This window comes from Mastomys coucha, unplaced genomic scaffold (assembly GCF_008632895.1).
Source record: "Mastomys coucha isolate ucsf_1 unplaced genomic scaffold, UCSF_Mcou_1 pScaffold13, whole genome shotgun sequence".
NCBI lineage: Eukaryota > Metazoa > Chordata > Mammalia > Rodentia > Muridae > Mastomys > Mastomys coucha.
Window position 1 is genome coordinate 70880307 of NW_022196895.1, and position 18393 is coordinate 70898699.

Genomic DNA, 18393 nt, shown 5'->3' on the forward strand with positions numbered 1-18393 from the left:
AACACAATATCATATAGCACATAAGAAACACTCCACATGTGAACGGTTATTACCATAATGGCCGCAGTTTGTAAGTATTTTAGATGAGTGGCAAATACTCAAGGGTATTAATTTGGTGACCTCAGGTCATTTCACTTCAAATTCTGTATTTTTCTATAAGACAGTGTTTCATGTATCGAGGTGCCACGCACACTTTGCGTGATAGCAGTATTTGAGGTGTAAACTTCAAGGAAAGTCAGTCTCCTGCTTCCACATTGTTGCCTGGCACCCCAAACTCAGAGGTAGCCCAGATATGTCCTCGTACTTGTGTGCTAGGGGCTCACCAAGATATCATTTCTTTACAACTAGTAAGAGAAAATTCGGACATTGCTCTCTGACCTTCACCAATGTTCCAACGTCCTAGTCAAACCCTGGCTTGGAATGTTAAGCCATTCAAACTAATTGCCTCCGACGTTGTGGGTAGGGCATTGAAGCTCACAGAATGAGAGACTTATACCAGGACAAGGTCTAGTAAAATCCTCATTCTCAGTCATGTACTACAGTTGAACCACTCCTAAGAATTAGCAAGAGACTGTCTCTACTTCCCCAAAAGATTAGCATAGTGGGCATTTTACCTAAGATGGGTGGGACCTTAATCTGAGAGTGTGTGTGAGAGAGACAGTCTACAGCATTGAGCATTCTAGATTGAGCATTCAGCAGCAAGCAGTCAACATTCTCTCGCACTCGGATTAGAACCAACTTCAGTAGACTAGGACTTAAGATTCATGCACTCCATAGCCCTCCCGGGCCCAGAGTGCTTGGGTTGAGATTCGAGCATTCAACATTAAAGATTCAGCATTGAGGCTGCCTCTATTCTCCTGGCTGGTGCACCCACAGCCTCCCGGGACTCCGGCCGGGCCCATGCAGCCCGAACACACTCGGAGCCCAGGGGTGCTGCACCAGTCCAGAGGAGATGGCTGCTGTTTTAGACCTAGTGTGTTTTAGGTGGCCTCAGATGTGCCTCGACTACTGAGCTGCCAGATTTTTCATTTCTCTTTTGCAATGATTGTAAAAGCCTCCTGTCATTTTTGAGAAATACACTCGTGTCTAGTCTGTTTGTCAAAGCCGAATCCCGTGCACAGCACACCTGGCCAGAACCCATCGTCCCGCGGAACAAGGGACCCCGTAAGAAACCCCAGTCCGTGACATCGAGGCTGGCCTCCCTATGTAGTCGAATAGCCCTTGCCATTTGAGCACTTGGATTATGGGCTCAAATTCCATAGTTTTTTGTTTTGAGACAGGTCTTGCTATGTGGCTGTGGCTGGCTTCTGATTCATTATGCAGTCCATACGGACCTTGAATCTGAACAATCCTCCTTTAGTTTCTCAGGTAAATACCATACTTTGACGGTACACAATATTGATTTTCATTCTAGTACGACTAATCCTGATTATATTGCTGAAGGGTCTAGTAGATCTTTCTGTTAAAAATATTTTATTTTTTTAATTCGACAAAGCCTACAAAAGACTTGTTTGACATTTAGTATGATTGTCCTGCAGGAATTAACAGGCACCTTAATCTCAATTAAGTTAACAATGCAGGCGCTCTCGGTCCCAGGAGTTTTGGGTTTCGACACTTTGCCACGTGGCTGTGTGGTTGCCCGGGAGACGCTAGGAGGATGGAACGCCGGATGGACTACATTTCCCAGAAGCGGGCGTGCTTGGCGTGCCACGGGACCGCCCGCTGCTGGCGCGCGCTGAGCCGTTCGGTCCCCAGCCGCGTCCTCCGTCGCTTCCCTCTTCTCACCCGAGCTCCTGCGTCTCCGCACCGACAACCGCTGGGGCCGGAGCGCGGTCGGAGCTGGAGCCGCTGACCTACGGAACCATGGAGGCCTAAGCCGGCGTTGCACACCCGGGCCCCTGTGCGCCCGCGCTCTCGCTCCCCTGCTGCCTGCCCGCCGCGGCTGGAAGCAGAGTCCGCGCCGCTGACACAGGTGGGCTTCCCCGACGCGGCACCGCCCCGCGGGATCGGAGCGGGAGGTGACCGGCCGCGCGCCGGAGGGCTGCGGTCCCGGAAGGTTGGGCCGGCCGGAAAGGTGCAGAGCTCGGCGGGCCTCGTCCGCCCGCCCCCTTGGCGCCCGGGTGTGCAGAACCGAGTGAACCGGACCCCTGGCAAGCCCGTCGGGACTTGAGGGGTTGCCGGAGTGGCTGGAGCTTCCGGACACTCGGGACAGCCGAGGTTGGCTGGACAGATGGGCGTGTGATGGGCAGGGCGAGCCGTAGTGTGTTGCGTGTCCGACACACACGTTTGTATTGCGATATCATTCTATACTGTAAAAAAATACAAGTACCCCTGAAGTATATCTCACTAGCTTTTAGTCTGTGCCTCCTTTCAGCAACCCCTCAACATTTTTATCTCCTGGGAAGAGGTCTGTACCCATTTGCAACCGCTCCTACTCCCTCCTTCACGCCCTGCAACCATTGGTCTATTTTTTGCCTTGGTGGATTTGCTTGAGTCATTGGGTGTTAGCTGAAGGATGAAAAGGGCCACATTGGGTATGAGGGAAGTGGAGCGATAAAGCAGGTGGAAGAAAGTACTGGGCAGCGGCGAAGGGATGTAACTGGGCTAGCAAAGCGCTACCCTGACTGGGGATGGAGGAAGTGGGATCCTTGAAGGTCTAGAGGAGGTTTTGGGCAGGAAGATGAGGAAATGGGAGTGGAGTTGGTGAGGAGCAGTGTAGCCTTCCCAGAACCAGGTGCTTGTGCCTGAGTTGAGGGCTCAGTCGTGGAAGGCAGTTTGTAGAAGTAGGTGGGTGAGTGGTTGCCGCAGAGGATGAAGTTCATGGGCTTCTAGAACGACTGTCCTGCTCTGGAGATTTTAGATAATTCTCTTGGCAGCCCAGAGAAACTGGACAAGGGTAAATAACCCCATCTAGAAAATGAAGAACCGGACTTTTAGAGATTGGGGTACTTGGCTGAGCCCCCAAAGTTAGTAGGAAGTAGCTGTGAGTTCAAGGCCAGCCTGGTCTACAAAGTGAGTTCCAGGATAGCCAAAGCTATACGGAGACACCTTGTCTTAACAAACAAAACAAAAAAGTTTATGTTAGTTAATGCAGTCTGTATTGGGTTTGGTAAGGTCTTGCTGCTTTGGGGAAAGGTTCAGACAGGCTGGAGCAGTGGTTCTCAACCTTCCCAATGCTGCGACCCTTTAATACAGTTTTTCATGTTGTAGAGACCCCCCAACCATAAAATTATTTTCATTGCTACTTCATAACTGTAATTTTGCTACTGTTATGAATTGTAACGTAAAGATCTGTGTGGTCTTAGGTGACCCTTGGTTAAGGGCATTTGACCCCAAGGGGGTTCCTACCCACAGGTTGAGAACCACTGCAGGTGTAACTCAACAGTAGAATCCTTGCCCGGCATACACAAGGCCCTGGGTTTGATCCTCAGCATCATGAGGAAGAACAAAAGAACAAATATTGGACTAAGATAATGTCTTCTCACATACCATTACCAGCTCCAACGATGCCAGTTTAATTCTAGCTGTCTTCCTTCTCACGCCCATTTTCCTTCATGATTATCTTAGTAATGGTGAAGTGTAGCTTTTCAGTAATACCCACAGGGGGTTGGTGTCCATTGCTCTTCTTTTACAATCTGTACAATACCACCAGCATACTTAACAATACTAACTTCTCAATGTCATCAATATCTAGAGGGACTTTGTTTTTAAAAGTTGGCATCCTTTAGATTTTATTTATCTTTGTGGAAGAATAGTTTGAATGCACTGCAAGGGAGTGCTAGGCTGGGCAGGAACTGGGTGGACCACTGCTCTCCTCTGGATCTGTTTGATAGAAGGGGGCCAAGCAGTACAAATGCATCTGTGTCTCACTTGATGAAATGTAGAGTTTCCTTCCACTTTGGGGTAACCTGAGTCTGTAATCCCAGGACGTGGTTACTTAAAATGGCTTCAGAATAAACTATCTTTTATTCCCTTGAAAAACAATCGTATAGTGTCTCCAGCTTTTCCAGTAGCTCCTGCTGTCCTCCAGTTCTACATTTACAAATGAGTATGGCTCATTCTGTACAAAACAAAATATTGTCACAGTTGACTATTTTCTGTTATTGTTGATTCCTCCTCCTCCTCTTCCTCTTCCTCCTCTTCTTCCTCCTCTTCCTCCTCTTTTCCCTCCTCTTCCTCCTCTTCTGCCTCTTTCTCTTCTTCCCCACCCCCCCTCCATTTTGGATTTTTGAGACAGGGTTTCTTTTTGTAGCCCTGGCTGTCCAGGAACTCACTCCATAGACCAGCCTGGTCTCGAACTCAGAAATCCTTCTGCCTCTGCCTACTGAGTGCTGAGGTTAAAGGCATGTGCTGCTCCTAAGGATCCATGTGATTGGATCAGTTTCATACAGATAATCCAGGATAATCTCATATAGTATTGCTTATTTTTTAAAATTATTATTATTATTGTTATTATGATTGTTACTGGTTTTTACCTGGGCGCTGGGGATCTGATGTCTCTTCATGTTCGCGTGGCAAGTACTTTCCTGGTGGAGCCTCTCCCCAGCCTGTCCTTAATTCAGTCACCTTTGAAGTCTCTCTACTTCTCTTGAACTTCCCTGAAACCTTTTATGCCACAGCCTTCCAAGCACTGAGGTAGAGGCTCAAGCCACCATACCTGGCTTTTATGGCAGTGGCATGATCTTGAGTTACACAGATGATGAAATACGTGGTTTTGGAGCCTCTTACTCTGCCTATTACAAACATGCTTTGGAATATTTTGCTCTGCTACAGATGTAACAAGTACAATCTTTAAGTCAGGGATGCAGATGATGGGCTAGTCAGAGCAGAGAGGGCTGGCCTTTGACTTTTCAGTGACTGTGAACAAGCACTGAGAAGTACCTGTGGCACTTGAAGTGCCACTGTGGTAAATGAGAGCTCTCAAAGTGAGTAAGCAGAAAGCAATCCAACACCATGTGACATTCTTCCCCTCCCCTCCCCCCTTCCCTCCCTTTCCTTAACAGGGTCTGACTACATAGCCCAGGCTATTCATCATAGTTTTAAAATTTTAGATGCTTATAATCATAATACACACTTGCACACACTCACATGTACATACTCATACACACTTACATACACACAATCTCTCTCTGGGGTCGTGCTTGTTCTCATGTACAAGGTGAGAAGTCTAGGATTCTCTGAGACACCCCTCATTCAGCAGGAAAAGGAGGTACTTGAGGAGCGTGACTATTAGCAGTCAGGCTGAGCGTCGGGGTGTTTGGACCTGAAGTTCCCTCTCAAACACTATGACTCAGCTGTACATGGGTGAGTACTGTGGGCCAGAAAGCAGAGTGACAGACAGAGTGGCAGTTGTTCCTCTCCTTCCTGGGACAGAGGTGGAAAGGATTTGTGGAAGTCCTTGCTTGTGCTGCCCTGCTCCACATTGCTAAAGAGCTGTGGAAGTCGCCCTGTCTGGGCGTGAAGCACCTGGCTTCCGATGATGATGCCTCTGAGTGGCTTTTAACATCGGGGTAATGGCGGTTATGGATAGCTGCTCTTGTTTTCAAGCTTATTTTCCCCAGGAATTTTTTATTTTTAAAGCAGAGCTTAATTTTCTGAACTTAATGTTGTGCTGGTAAATAGTTTATGTCTTTATATTATTTATATCTGAACTAAACTGATCTACAGGATTGGGAACAAGCATACACACACACACACACACACACACACACACACACACACCTATATATATGTCTTCTTCACCAAAAGGCATATTATTTTTCTTCCTTTTGTGTTTTGAAGTCTTTGGGGGAATTTTTTTTTAAAGATTTATTTATTATTATATGTAAGCACACTGTAGCTGTCTTCAGACATTCCAGAAGAGGGAGTCAGATTCAATTACAGATGGTTGTGAGCCACCATGTGGTTTCTGCGATTTGAACTCAGGTCCTCTGGAAGAGCAGTCAGTGCTCCTAACTGCTGAGCCATCTCTCCAGCCCCAGGAAAATGTTTTTTGAGACAGAAACTTATTGCGTAGCCCTGCCTGGTCTGTATTTGGCTTTGTAGACCAGCCTGGCCTTTAGCTGGAAGAGATTCTCCTGCCTCTGCTTCCGAAATGCTGGAACTAAAATTGTGTGCCACCGCACCCTGCCAATTTTATCTCAGTCTTTCAAAATTGTACTCCCTCTGTTGGGCAGGTTATCACTGAGAAATCTTTCCTTTGTCATATGATAGTATATATTTCTTTTAAAAATTTATTTTAGATTTTATTTATTGTATGTAGAGTTTTGTCTGCATGTATATATGTACACCATGTCATACAGTACCTGCAGAGGTCAGAGGAATGTAACATAAGATCCTTTGGACCAGGTTATAGGGGGTTATGAGGTACCGTGTGGGTGCTGGGAACAGAACCCTGGTCCTCTGGAAGAGCAGTCAGTGTTCTTACCCTCTGAGGCCTCTCTCTAGCATCCCTGGTAGTACATTTCTTTTCCAGTTGAGTTTGCCATTAAATTTTATTTTATTTTTTCTAGATAGGTTTTCACTGTCAGCATAACCTTGCCTCGCCTTTGCAGCAGCTGCCTCAACCTCCTCAGGACAGGGATTACAATCCTGAAAACTTGTCTATGGCCTCAACACCCTAAACCAGTGGTTCTCAACCTGCGTGTCGGGACCCCTTTGGCGGGGCTCACACGGCTCCTTCATAGGGGTTGCCTAAGTCTATCAGAAAACTCCAATGTCTACCTTTGATATGATTCATAATGTAGCACAATTATAGTTACGAAGTTTCAACAAAAATAATTTTATGGTTGGGGAGGTCAACACATCCTGAGAAACCATATTAAAGGGTCGCGGCCTTAGGAAGGTTGAGAACCACTGGTCTAAGTGCGCCCAATCTTGGCTGAACGCAGAAGCTCAGCAGGGATGTGCCTGGTCAGTATGTAGACAACTTTGACAACTTCTCCTTTAACATATTTCAGGCAATCAGTTCTTCACCTTTTTATTTTCTTTCTTACACCTTCAAAGCCTTCTGTTTATTTTTGGTTTTTCAAGACAGGGTTCCTCTGTGTACCAGTCCTAGTTGTCCCGAAACTCGATTTGTAGACAAGGTTGGCCTTGAACTCACAGAATCTGCCTGCCTCTACCTCCTATGTGCTGTGATTGAAGGAGTGGGCCACCCTGGCCAGCTGCCTTCTGTATCTTTTAGGATAGGGATTTATTTACAGTCGTAGCTCTCACAGATATTGTAATGCCTCTCACAGATGTAAGTTCAGAGGTACACAGTGGCCAGTATGGCAGTTCATTGTCTTGGGGCCTAGTGGCTTTTTTCTGTCATCTCTAGGGATAGAATTTGATCTTCAGGTCCTGGATGATTTCCAGAGTTGTAGCTAAAATATCCAAGCAGCAGGGGAAGGAGGTACCAAGAAGTGGCTGTTATTAAGAGACACTTTTGTATCACTTGTTTAGACAAGAGTATGTAGTTAAGGCAGTTTCTCTTACCAAATAGAAGAAGGGCTGGAGCGGCCCTGGCAGTTAGCACTCTCTGCCTTGCTTTGTGAGTCTCCAGGCTGATTTCCACACTTACTACAACCCCCAATTCTGCCATTTGTTTGCTTTGGTGTATTACTAACTGCTTACCCCGAGACAGGTTCTTAATTTGTAGCCTTAGCTGGTCTTGAACTCATGATGCAGTCTAGAAGATTTGCCTCAAACTCTAGGAGATCCTCCTGCCTCAGCCTCCTGAGTGCTGGGATTGCAGGTGTGGGCCGACCCTTTTAATATATAACCCTTTTGACTTTAAATTTTCTTATCTGCAAAATGGGACTAAGGTTTACGTTAGTTGCCCAGAATGAAATGGAGATACTCTTAAGATCAACAAATCAATCTATAATCAGTCATTTATATGTCTGTCTAATCATTCATGTGTCTGAATATAGAAACCTATATTCAGGTGGTATAGATGTAGACAAAAGAAATATATCTCTTCATTTCAGAATTGGGGTATTGAGTTTGAGGTGTTTGGGGACACCAGCTAACAATCAGATAAATGCAGCTGACACTAGAGAGTTCTGAACTGGGCTCATCAAATAAGTAAGAGTAGAGTTCACTGATCTAGAACTGGCAGGGATACATGAATTATATGGTTATAATGTTTAAAGTAAGAATGCATGATCTGTTTGGGTGTGGTGGCAAATGAGGCAGGCAGATCTTTGTGCATTTGAGGCCGGTCTAGCCTACATAGTGAGTTCCATACCAGGCCCTGCCTCAATGCTCTGCTTCTGCTGACGCTTGCTGTGCAGTAAGTCTCTCTGTAAAGCATCCGGAATCGGCTTATGCTCTGGGGTTTTTGTTTGCTTGTTTGTTTGTTTGTTTGTTTGTTGTTGTTGTTTTTGAGACAAGGTTTTTCTATGTAGCCCTGGCTGCCCTGGAACTCGAGGTATAGACTAGGCTAGCTTTGAACTCACAGAGACCCATCAGCCTCTGCTTCCAGAGTGTTGGGATGAAAGGCATGCCCCACTTGCTTTGGCAAGTAGCCCTGGCTGTCCTGGAGCTCACTCTGTAGACCAGGCTGGCCTCCAACTCAGAAATCCACCTGCCTCTGCCTCCCAAGTGCTGGGATTAAAGGCATGCGCCACCACCGCCCGGCTTCCTAAGTGCTTTTATGCTTAATGCCAGGAACAGAGCCAAGCATTCACTCCATAAACGCTTGTGATAGATGGACAACAAATGCTAGGCGTGAAGGTGACTACTAAGAAAAGAACAAGATCAGGTGTCTGCCACTAATGAACTATGCTAATGTGAAAGACGTTATGTGGGTAGATTCAGGTAAATAATTATCCTGGAGCTGCTTCTACCCAAGAAGCTATGAAAATATGAAAGAATTTGAGGTCAAAGGAAGTTGGTACTTTTATTTAACAAGTTTATTTCCGATTTGTCTTTGTTTTTGTTTTTGTTTTTGTTTTTTTTTTTGTTTTTTTTGAGACAGGGTTTCTCCGTATAGCCTGGCTGGCCTTGAACTCTTATTTCCGATTTTTTTTTTTAAGACTTATTATTATATCTAAGTACACTGTAGCTGTCTTCAGACACACCAGAAGAGGGCGTCAGATCTCATTACAGATGGTTGTGAGCCACCATGTGGTTGCTGGGATTTGAACTCAGGACCTTCGGAAGAGCAGTCAGTGCCCTTACCCACTGAGCCATCTCGCCAGCCCTTATTCCTGATTCTTAATTACATTATTTACTTTGAGGCAGTGGTTAAAAGCACTTCCTGCTCTTGCAGAGAGCACAGGTGTGGTTTCCAGCAAGCACAGCAAGCAGTCACAACCTCCTGTAATGTACACCCTCGCACACACACACACACACACACACACACACACACGCACGCACACACCCGCATGCACACACATGCACACGCACACACATGCACATGCACACGCGCATACACACATGCACACACACGCGCGCGCACACACATACACGCATGCACATGCACACACACGCACACGCGCATGCACACACACACACACACAAAATGGTTGGAAACTTGTTGTAGTCATGGTTTTGCTGAGTGTGGGGCATTGCTGTTGGGGGTAAGCACTTGTTAAAGTGAGCTGGAGGGAAGACTGCTAAAGACCCTTGGGTCCTGGGTTGCCATGTAGTCTTGAGTCAAATCTTCCAGTCCCCTGCCTCGGAGGCTGGGACGCCTATTGCATAACTGTGTAGCCAGCAGCTTCACCCTCCTGCATTTACCCTACTCCATAGCCCTCCCCGTCTTTGGTCTTAGAGTCCTAGGTCCTTGCAGTCGGCCTTCTGCTCCCATGGACAGGGCCCCACCAGCAGCCCTACACCTTGCTTGGACTGCATGATGTCACGTCTGCATTTCTATGATCTTCCCAGGGTTCTGTGCCAACAACATGAAGAGGTTTATATGACAGGCAGTGTAAAGAGGTCACGGTACACATGTTTCTCTGCACTTGGAACAGTGCAGGGTCTTTACCCCAGAAGAAACTGATGTTTTCTCTGGCTTGGGAAACTGAGTGGTCAGGGGGTGGGATGACAGAGATACTTTGTAGTGTGTATCCGGGAGGCTGTATTTGCACGTGTCTATTGCAGAAGGCCTGCCTTTCACTAGCAGGCTCCCTGTTGCCCTGTCTCACGGGGAAGGGGACAGGTTTCTCGGGGAAACCTGTTCATTTGAAGATAAGTATTCACTTACCCGATAAACTCCCAAGTGAACTGTTTTCACCGGTTACTTCCTTGAAGCAGAGTCTCATGTAGCCCAGGCTGGCCTTACAGTTGCTCTGCATCTTGAACGGCTTATTCTCCTGCCCACGGCTTACAGTGCTGGTGTTGACTACAGGTGGGAGCCACCATGCTTGGTTTTTGTTTTCTAATAACTTAGTAATTTTTATGTCCATTGGTGTTTTGCCTGCATGTGTGGTGGAGTCAGATCCCCTGGAACAGGAGTGACAGACAGCGTGAGCTGCCACGTGGGTCCCGGGATTTGAACTCTGGCCCTCTGGAAGAACAAGACAGTGCTCTCAACTGCTGAGCCATCTCTCCAGCCCCAGCCACCATGCTTGTGTTATACAGTGCTGGGGACCAGAGCCAGGCCTCTGGTCTGCCTTGCCAGCAGCCTGCCGGCTGTGTACCTTCCAGCTGTGTTCATGGATCCCTTAAGTTACTAGCACTGCATTTCATATGAAGCACTGCCATGCTTCTCATCTCCTTTGGTCTGACGTTAGCCTCTTCATTAATTTAATAAAACCTCCAAAATTGAGTCTCTAGAGGGCTAGGCATAAATTACTTATGCCAGCAAACCAACGCATTCTTAAACTGGCACACTTGGACATGTTTATCCAGTATGTTAGTTAGTGTTAGGTCTGTAGTGCTGACAGCTAATTAGCATAGTCCCCTGATGAATAGCTGACTGTAAATGAATTGGTATGGTCTCTTGTTTGTTTGTGTCTTAGTCAGTGTGCTATCTCTGAAGAGACATCATGACCATGGCAACACTTATAAAGAAAAACATTTTTTTTTTTTTTTTTTTTTTTTTTTTTTTTTTTTTTGTGGTTTTTTGAGACAGGCTTTCTCTGTATAGCCCTGGCTGTCCTGGTACTTACTCTGTAGACCAGGCTGGCCTCGAACTCAGAAATCTGCCTGCCTCTGCTTCCCAAGTGCTGGGATTAAAGGCATGCGCCACCACGGCCCGGCTAAAGAAAAACATTTAATTGGGACTAGCTTACAGTTTCAGAGATTTAATTCATTCTCATCATGGCAGGAAGCATGGTGGCATGCAGCAGACATGGTGCTGGAGAGGTAGCTGAGAGTTCTACATCTGGATTAGCAGGAAGAGACACTGAGTCACTAGACCTGGCTTGAGCTTCTGAAAGCTCAAAGCCCATTCCCCAAGTGACACTTCCTCCAATATGGCCACACCTACTCCAACGAGGCCACACCCACTCCAACAAGGCCACACCTCCAGTTATACCACTCCCTGTGAGTCTACGGAGGCCATTTTCATTCAGACCACCACAAACAGTAAAATTCTTTTCCTGCTGAGAAGGAGCAGAATGTTCTACATCTGCAGGCAGCAGGAAGAGAGAGACTCAGGGCCTGGCTTGAGCTTTTGAAACTCCAAAGTACACCTTCATTGACACACTTCTTCCAACAAGGCCACACCCACTCCAACGAGGCCACACCTCCTAATTCCTGCCTAGTAGCACTATTCCCTATGACCAAGCATTCAAATATATGAGCCTGTGGGACCATTCCTTTTCAAACAACCACAGTTTGCTTTTTCAAAAATAGCCGCTGAGACATATTCTGGGTCATGGATAATTGGGCAGATTGAAGAACTTAAGCTACTGCTGGGGCACAGCTATCCTGCTAGCTAGGAGGACTGTGACTCCAAGGGTAGGCTACGCTACAATGGAGGACCATCTCAATCAAACTGGGAGGGCAGAACTTGGTTAGAAAGGCGATGGCACTGCCCTCCAGTGAGTAGAAGAGGGCGAGAGCTGTTTCCCACAGCATTGTGGCTAATGGCTTAACAGCAGCGAGCGAGCACATGTTTTGCTCTCTGGAGAGGATTGTTTAGTTTTAGTCAGCAGTGATCACCTCTCAGGTGAACTAAGCTGGTTAGTGTGCCACCATTGTTCAGAACTCCAGATCTGAGTGAGATTGGAGAGGATGAATTCATCTGTGGCCACCAGTGTAACTGACAGGGCAGGGTGTCTGTCCTCAGACACTGAGTGGCGAGTAAGATCCTAGCATCTGATTATGTGGTAATGTAGGCACTGTCACTTACTGGTGTGTAAGAAAGACTGGTGAGTCTGATTTGTTGGTAGCTTTCTGGGAATTACACATTAGATTTTTTTCTTCTACAGATTTATTTATTTTTATAATAGGATGCCTGGTGCCCACAGAACCAGAAGAGGGCATCAGATCCCTTGTAACTGTGTGGATATAAGCCACCGTGTAGGTGCTGGGAACCAAATCCAGATCCACTGCAAGAACAGCAAGCACATTTAACCAGAGTCATCTCTCCATCCTTTGCAGATTAGATTCAGTCCTTTAAAAAAAAAATCCTTAGCCGGGCGGTGGTGGCGCACACCTTTAATCCCAGCATTTGGGAGGCAGAGGCAGGCAGATTTCTGAGTTTGAGGCCAGCCTGGTCTACAGAGTGAGTTCTAGGACAGCCAGGGTTATACAGAGAAATCCTGTCTCAAAAAAAAAAAAAACCCAAAACAAACAAACAAACAAACAAATCTTTTACCTGGAAGTAATTATAGACTAATAATACTTTTAAAACACAATAAAGTCCTGTGTACTTTTCACTTTTCATCAAGTTTATTCCTGTGTTAATATAAGTGTAGGACTGGCGGATTGGCTTGTCAGGGCAGCATATGTCTTTAGTCTCAGCACCTTGGAGGCAGAGGCGGGGGATCTGTGAATTCAGGCTCAGTACCCTGAGCTGCTTTACACAGCGAGTCCCAGGACGGTCATGTGTCAAGAAACCCTGTCTTGAAAAAAAAATGTGTGTGTGTGTGTGTATGTGTGTACACGCATACACACATAGTGTTAGGAAATATAGTGCAGTGATGGGTACCTGGTGAGCTCATGCCAAGGTGTACCCGAGTAATTACCCCATGCAATAGATCTTGTGTAAAAGGGGTTTATTTGGGGGAAGGGAGGGGAGTGAGTGTCTGGAGAAGGGGAAGAGGCAGACATACAGACAAGCAGACTATGGATAGGAGCAGAGCCATGAGGGCAGGGAAGAGGAGGGGGCACAAGAAGGACGGGTAGAAACGGGGAGAGAGACATTGGGGCAGGAACACAGGGGGAAAGAGAGAGAGACAGAGACAGAGAGAGAGACAGAGACAGAGAGAGAGACAGAGAGACAGAGACAGAGAGAGACAGAGAGAGAGAGACAGAGACAGAGACAGAGAGAGACAGGGAGGCAGACAGACACATAGAGAGAGAGACAGAGCATGCTGATGGCAGGGTGAGGGGTGCAGGGGGAGGGTCCTCATATCTGACTGCACACACCTGGTAGCAGTGGTGGTAGGTAATGACTTATGCAGTTGCTAGGTCCCTGAGGGCAGCCTAGTGGAATCACCTGTAAGCTAACACATACAAAGCACACATATGTACACTTAGGTATTAAGTTTCAAACTTGAGACAAGTGCCTGAGGTGCCTATTTAACATATCAAAGCACACCTGGCCTCCATGTTCTCCATGTTCTCCCTACTTGTTACAGACTGTGGCTAGTATAGCTTTGCCCACTACCCTGAGCTTTCCAGCCCAGTCCCCTGGTCTTCACTATATAATCCAAACATTTTGGTTACCCTCTCTTCTCTCTGACCTTATCTCTCTCTCTCTCTCTCTGCCTCTGTTTGCAGGTCGACTTTTGGCCTCATTTCCTAAGACTGACGAACTTGTCAGGGAGCTATTCCGAAATAAACCTGCTTTTATACTTTTAATTTGGCTTGAATTGGCTTATTATGTCGGCATAGAAACCTATTGTGTATGTGTATGCATATGCGTGTGTTTAACTGTAGCACGTCTTTGCTACTCATCAGCTGGCTACAGGCCTTTTGCACTCAGACAGGAATTGTGAGTGGTATGAAGAAGCTCTTCCAGTTTTGGCAATTCTGGGCCCTTGTGTGTCCTTAGGGGCTAGCCTCAGACCCAGAGGTTTCACAGCTCTGATCCTAACTCCCAAGGATTCGGTGCCCTTTACTCCAGTCCAAGCCAGAGACTTAAAGCTGCAGGCAGTTAGGTCAGAGAGTTGTTGCTCTGAGTTTTAAGCATCAGTAGCTTTGGAACTTGGCCGCTATGATAATCCTTGACCTCTAGCACTATGAGTGGCAGCAGCTGCAGGTTCCCGTGTAGGCCGCTGGTCTTGAGATCTCTGCCCTGTAGCTGCAATTCTTACAGCTGTTGGGCTCAGCCTATGACACGGTAGTTTGACTTACAGGCCCAAGGTAGCTCAGACCCATAACCTTCAGGTTTGGCAGCTCCTAGAACTTTCCATGGACTAGGGCAAATGATCTCCCGGCTTCAGCTCTTGGGAGCCGCTCTTCGCCCTGTCTTTGGCTCTGCTGCTCTCTGAACTTCTAGGCTACCTCTCTTGTTATTGCTGCAGCAGCTGTCACCACTGCCCTGCTGCTGTCCCCTCACTTTGTGTTCCCAGCTTAGCCATGTCACTAATATGAAGGTCAGAAGTGAGCGGACATGGCCACTTGAAAGCTGGGTAAGGCTTTCAAGCACTTGGGACGTAGAAGTAGGAAGATCAAGTCATCTTCGACTACATACCAAGTTTAAGACCAGCCTGGACTATATAAGATCTCTTTAAAATGCAGACAAGAAGAGGCTGGGGAAGTGGCTCAGCTTAAACCCCAGTTTCAGGGCATCCAGCATCCTCCGTGGCTTCTTCAAGTGCTACATGAATGTAGAGCACAGGACAGACATGCCAACAAAACTCCTACACACATAAATAACATCTTAAAAAATCCACATAGAAACAAAAAATGTGAAAACAATAGCATCCTCCTTCCCCCTCCCTACACATACAAACACATATGCACAAACCCACTTGAGTCTAAGCATGGTGTTACACATCTGTTATTCCAGCACTTGTGGGGCCCAGGCAGGAATATAGGCTGAGGCCAGCTTAAGCTACATTGCAGCTTCCACACCAGCCTCTTCATATTGGGCTTAGAGATTTATGTATAAGTAATTTTCATGTACCATACATGTATAGGTACCATATGTATGCAGCATGTGTGTCTGGTGCCTGAGGAGGCCAGGGATTGGGAACTGGAACTGGACTTAGGTATGATGATTGTGAGTCATCGTCTGGATGCTGGGAGTTGAACCTGGGACCATTTTAAGAGCACAAGGACTGAACAGCTGAGCTAGCTTGTACAACCTTGGAAAGCCTTTTGATTGGACCTAATGCTTCAACACCAGGAGGCAACACAGAGAAGCATGTCTTGGCCAGCTCCAACTTGAGGTCAACATCTGCTTCACTCCAGGAAAGGAGCTCAGACTAAGATGTTTGCAGCAGTCACAGCAGATGTTGTAAGAGTGAGGAGCACACAGCAGAGGCAGGCCCTCTGCTGGGCCACTCTTACCCAGCTCTTTATCAAAGCCAGAGGATTACATTGGCACAGTATAGTAGACCACAGACCATAGTAAGATATTTGTATTTCTTGTCTCCCCTGTCCTCCCAACCCCCTCATGTGTGTGTGTGTGTGTGTGTGTGTGTAGTTTGTTGACATTTGATCCATATAGCAAACAACAGGACACAAAAACTTATTTCCTGAAAATGAACTGTTTTCCATTAGCATTGTTTTATCTTTTGGGGAGTGGGGTTGGGGAGAGGATGCAGGGACTTGGTATGTACCTCAGGCTAACCTCTGGCCCTCCGCCTACATGAGACTCCCAAATGCTGGTGTGAGAGTGTGTATGTGTGTGTGTGTGTTATATGACTAGCAATTCTCTACCACTGAGCTGCTGGCCCAAGCCTATTATTTTTTTCTTTTTCTTTTTAAGATTTATTATTTATTTATTTATTTCCGAGACAGGGTTTCTCTGAGTAGCTCTGACTGTCCTGGAACTCACTCTGTAGACCAGGCTGGCCTCAAACTCAGAAATCCGCCTGCCTCTGCCTCCCAAGTGCTGGATATTTATTATTGTATATAAATACACTGTAGCTGTCTTCAGACACACCAGAAGAGGGCATCAGATCTCATTACGGATGGTTGTGAGCCACCATGTGGTTGCCTGGATTTGAACTCAGGACCTTTGGAAGAACAGTCAGTACTCTTAACCACTGAGCCATTTCTCCAGCCCTATTATTTTTTTCAGTGTTGTATCTATATGTAATTTTTTACTTATCTGGTAAGACTTTTGCTTGTTTTTTAACATTATTTTTACCAAGTTTCAAAGGCAGAAGAGTAGAATACCACAATAAACACTACCTGTTCTCATCTTTATTTTGTACTAGTTAAAATGCAATACCGTTTGAAAATTAGTTGCAGATGTAATGCCCTTTTACCCCAGAAGGAGGCGCCACATGAGACGTCATCTTCCTGCTGAGTCAGCGCGCGTACATCGGCTAACCAAGTCCATGTTTCTTATTTGTGTAAAGTGTGCTTTCTTTCTTTTCCTTCCATTTTTTCCTTTGTTTTAACAAATCTGGATTCAAAGTTCACACAAGGTATTTGGTGCTTACAGCCCCTTGTCTCTAGTTTAAACTAGTTCTCTTGTGTACATGTGTTTTCTGTGATCCTAGTGGATGATCTTTCTGACCTTTGGCTTGCATTGTTTATGTGCTCAGCATGTTCTCATGGGCTCTGCCCTGTTTGTCTTGTTGATTTGAACACTTAAAAAGCATTTGTATCCATCCCGCTTGCCCAAGACAGGCTTTCCCTGTGTAGCTTTGCTGTCTTGGAACTTGTGTTTTAGACCAGGCTGGCCTCCAACTCACAGAGCTCCTCCTGCCTCTCTCCTGAGTGCTGGGATTAAAGGCGTGGGCCACCACCACCCCGCTAGCATTTGTGTTCTTTCAAGTTTCCTAAAAGTGTGTTTTATCGCATAGAGTGTGTTCTCTATTCTGGTAAACAGACCTTGAGAAGGACATGCATTCTTCCATGTTGAGTGACAGATGTCAGCAACAGGCAGGTGTTGGGGCTGCTCCTGATTTCAGCCAGTCTTACTGATTTTGTGCACAATTGGATCTGACCATCCTGGGAGTGGTATTGTCTTAGTTAAGGTTTTATTGCTGCGAAGAGACACCGTGGCCACAGTAACTCTTCTTACAAAGGAAAGGTTTAATTGGGGCTGCCTTACAGTGTCAGAGGTGCAGTCCATTCTTGTCATGTCAGGAAGCATGGTGGCATGCAGGCTGGAGAAAGAGCTGAGCACTCTAGGTATGGACAGGCAGGGAAGAGAGATAGCGGGAGAGACAGGTGGGCAGGTGGATGATAGGCAGATAGGTAGGTAGATAGATGGATAGATAGATAGATGGATGGATAGATAGATAGATAGATAGATAGAGGCATACAGACAGATACTGGATCTGGCTTGAGCATTTGAAACCCCATATACTTCCTCCAACAAGACCACACCTACCTCAATAGGCCTACACCTCTTAAGCATTCAAATATGTGAGTCTGTGGGGGCCCATTCTTATTCAAACCATATAGGCTGTTAAGGCCTCCATACAGTAATGGATCTGTCTGTCTGTTTGTCTGATTCTGTTTGTTTGGTTTTTTTTTCCTCCTTTATTTTGACAGTTTAGAACTCTTGTAATTTACTTTTCTCTGGTGCTAGCGGCAGAATCCTGGGCTTTTCTTACACTGGGCAAATACTTGCCACTGAACTGCAGGCTCTGCGCTCCTTTCGATGTTGTTTGTTTGCTTGCGATACGGTCTGGAATTATTAGAGATCTGCCTGCCTCTGGCTTCCAAGTGCTGGGGCTACAGTCCTTGCTGCCCTGCGTGTCTGTGTTCTTTTCATGCCCCTTGGGTTTGTTGGCCATCTTGACACAAGCCGGAGTCATCTGGGAAGAGGAGCCTCGGTTGGGAAGATGCTTCCGTCAGATTGCCTGTTGGCAAGTGGAAAGGGTATTTCCGTGACGTGGGAGGGCACAGCCCACTGTAGGCAGTACATGCCAGGCAGGTGGTTTTGGGTTGTGTAAGATAAGCAGTAAGCAGCTTCCGTGCTGTGCTCTCACCCTTCCTAACGCCGCGACCCTTTAATGCAGTTGCTCAAGTTGTGATGACCTCAACCATAACATTATTTCATTCCTACTTCAGAAATGGAGTTTTGCTACTGTTAAGAATTGTGATGTAAGCCGGGCGGTGGTGGCGCACACCTTTAATCCCAGCACTTGGGAGGCG

The 18393-nt window shown here is 46.4% G+C and overlaps 1 protein-coding gene across 3 annotated transcripts in view; it reads left to right on the forward strand.

Moving 5' to 3' along the window:
• The first annotated feature begins 1751 nt into the window (after window positions 1-1751).
• The window catches only part of Dym (dymeclin), a 265175-nt gene continuing 248533 nt past the window's right edge, over window positions 1752-18393 (forward strand). Inside the window, exon 1 of one of the 3 annotated variants that reach the window (XM_031366051.1) lies at window positions 1752-1972. The gene's annotated coding sequence lies outside the window, so the exon portion shown is untranslated. Of the gene's footprint in view, window positions 1973-2065; window positions 2218-18393 lie in introns of those variants that run through there. The other 2 variants (XM_031366049.1, XM_031366050.1) reach the window with 2 other exon arrangements.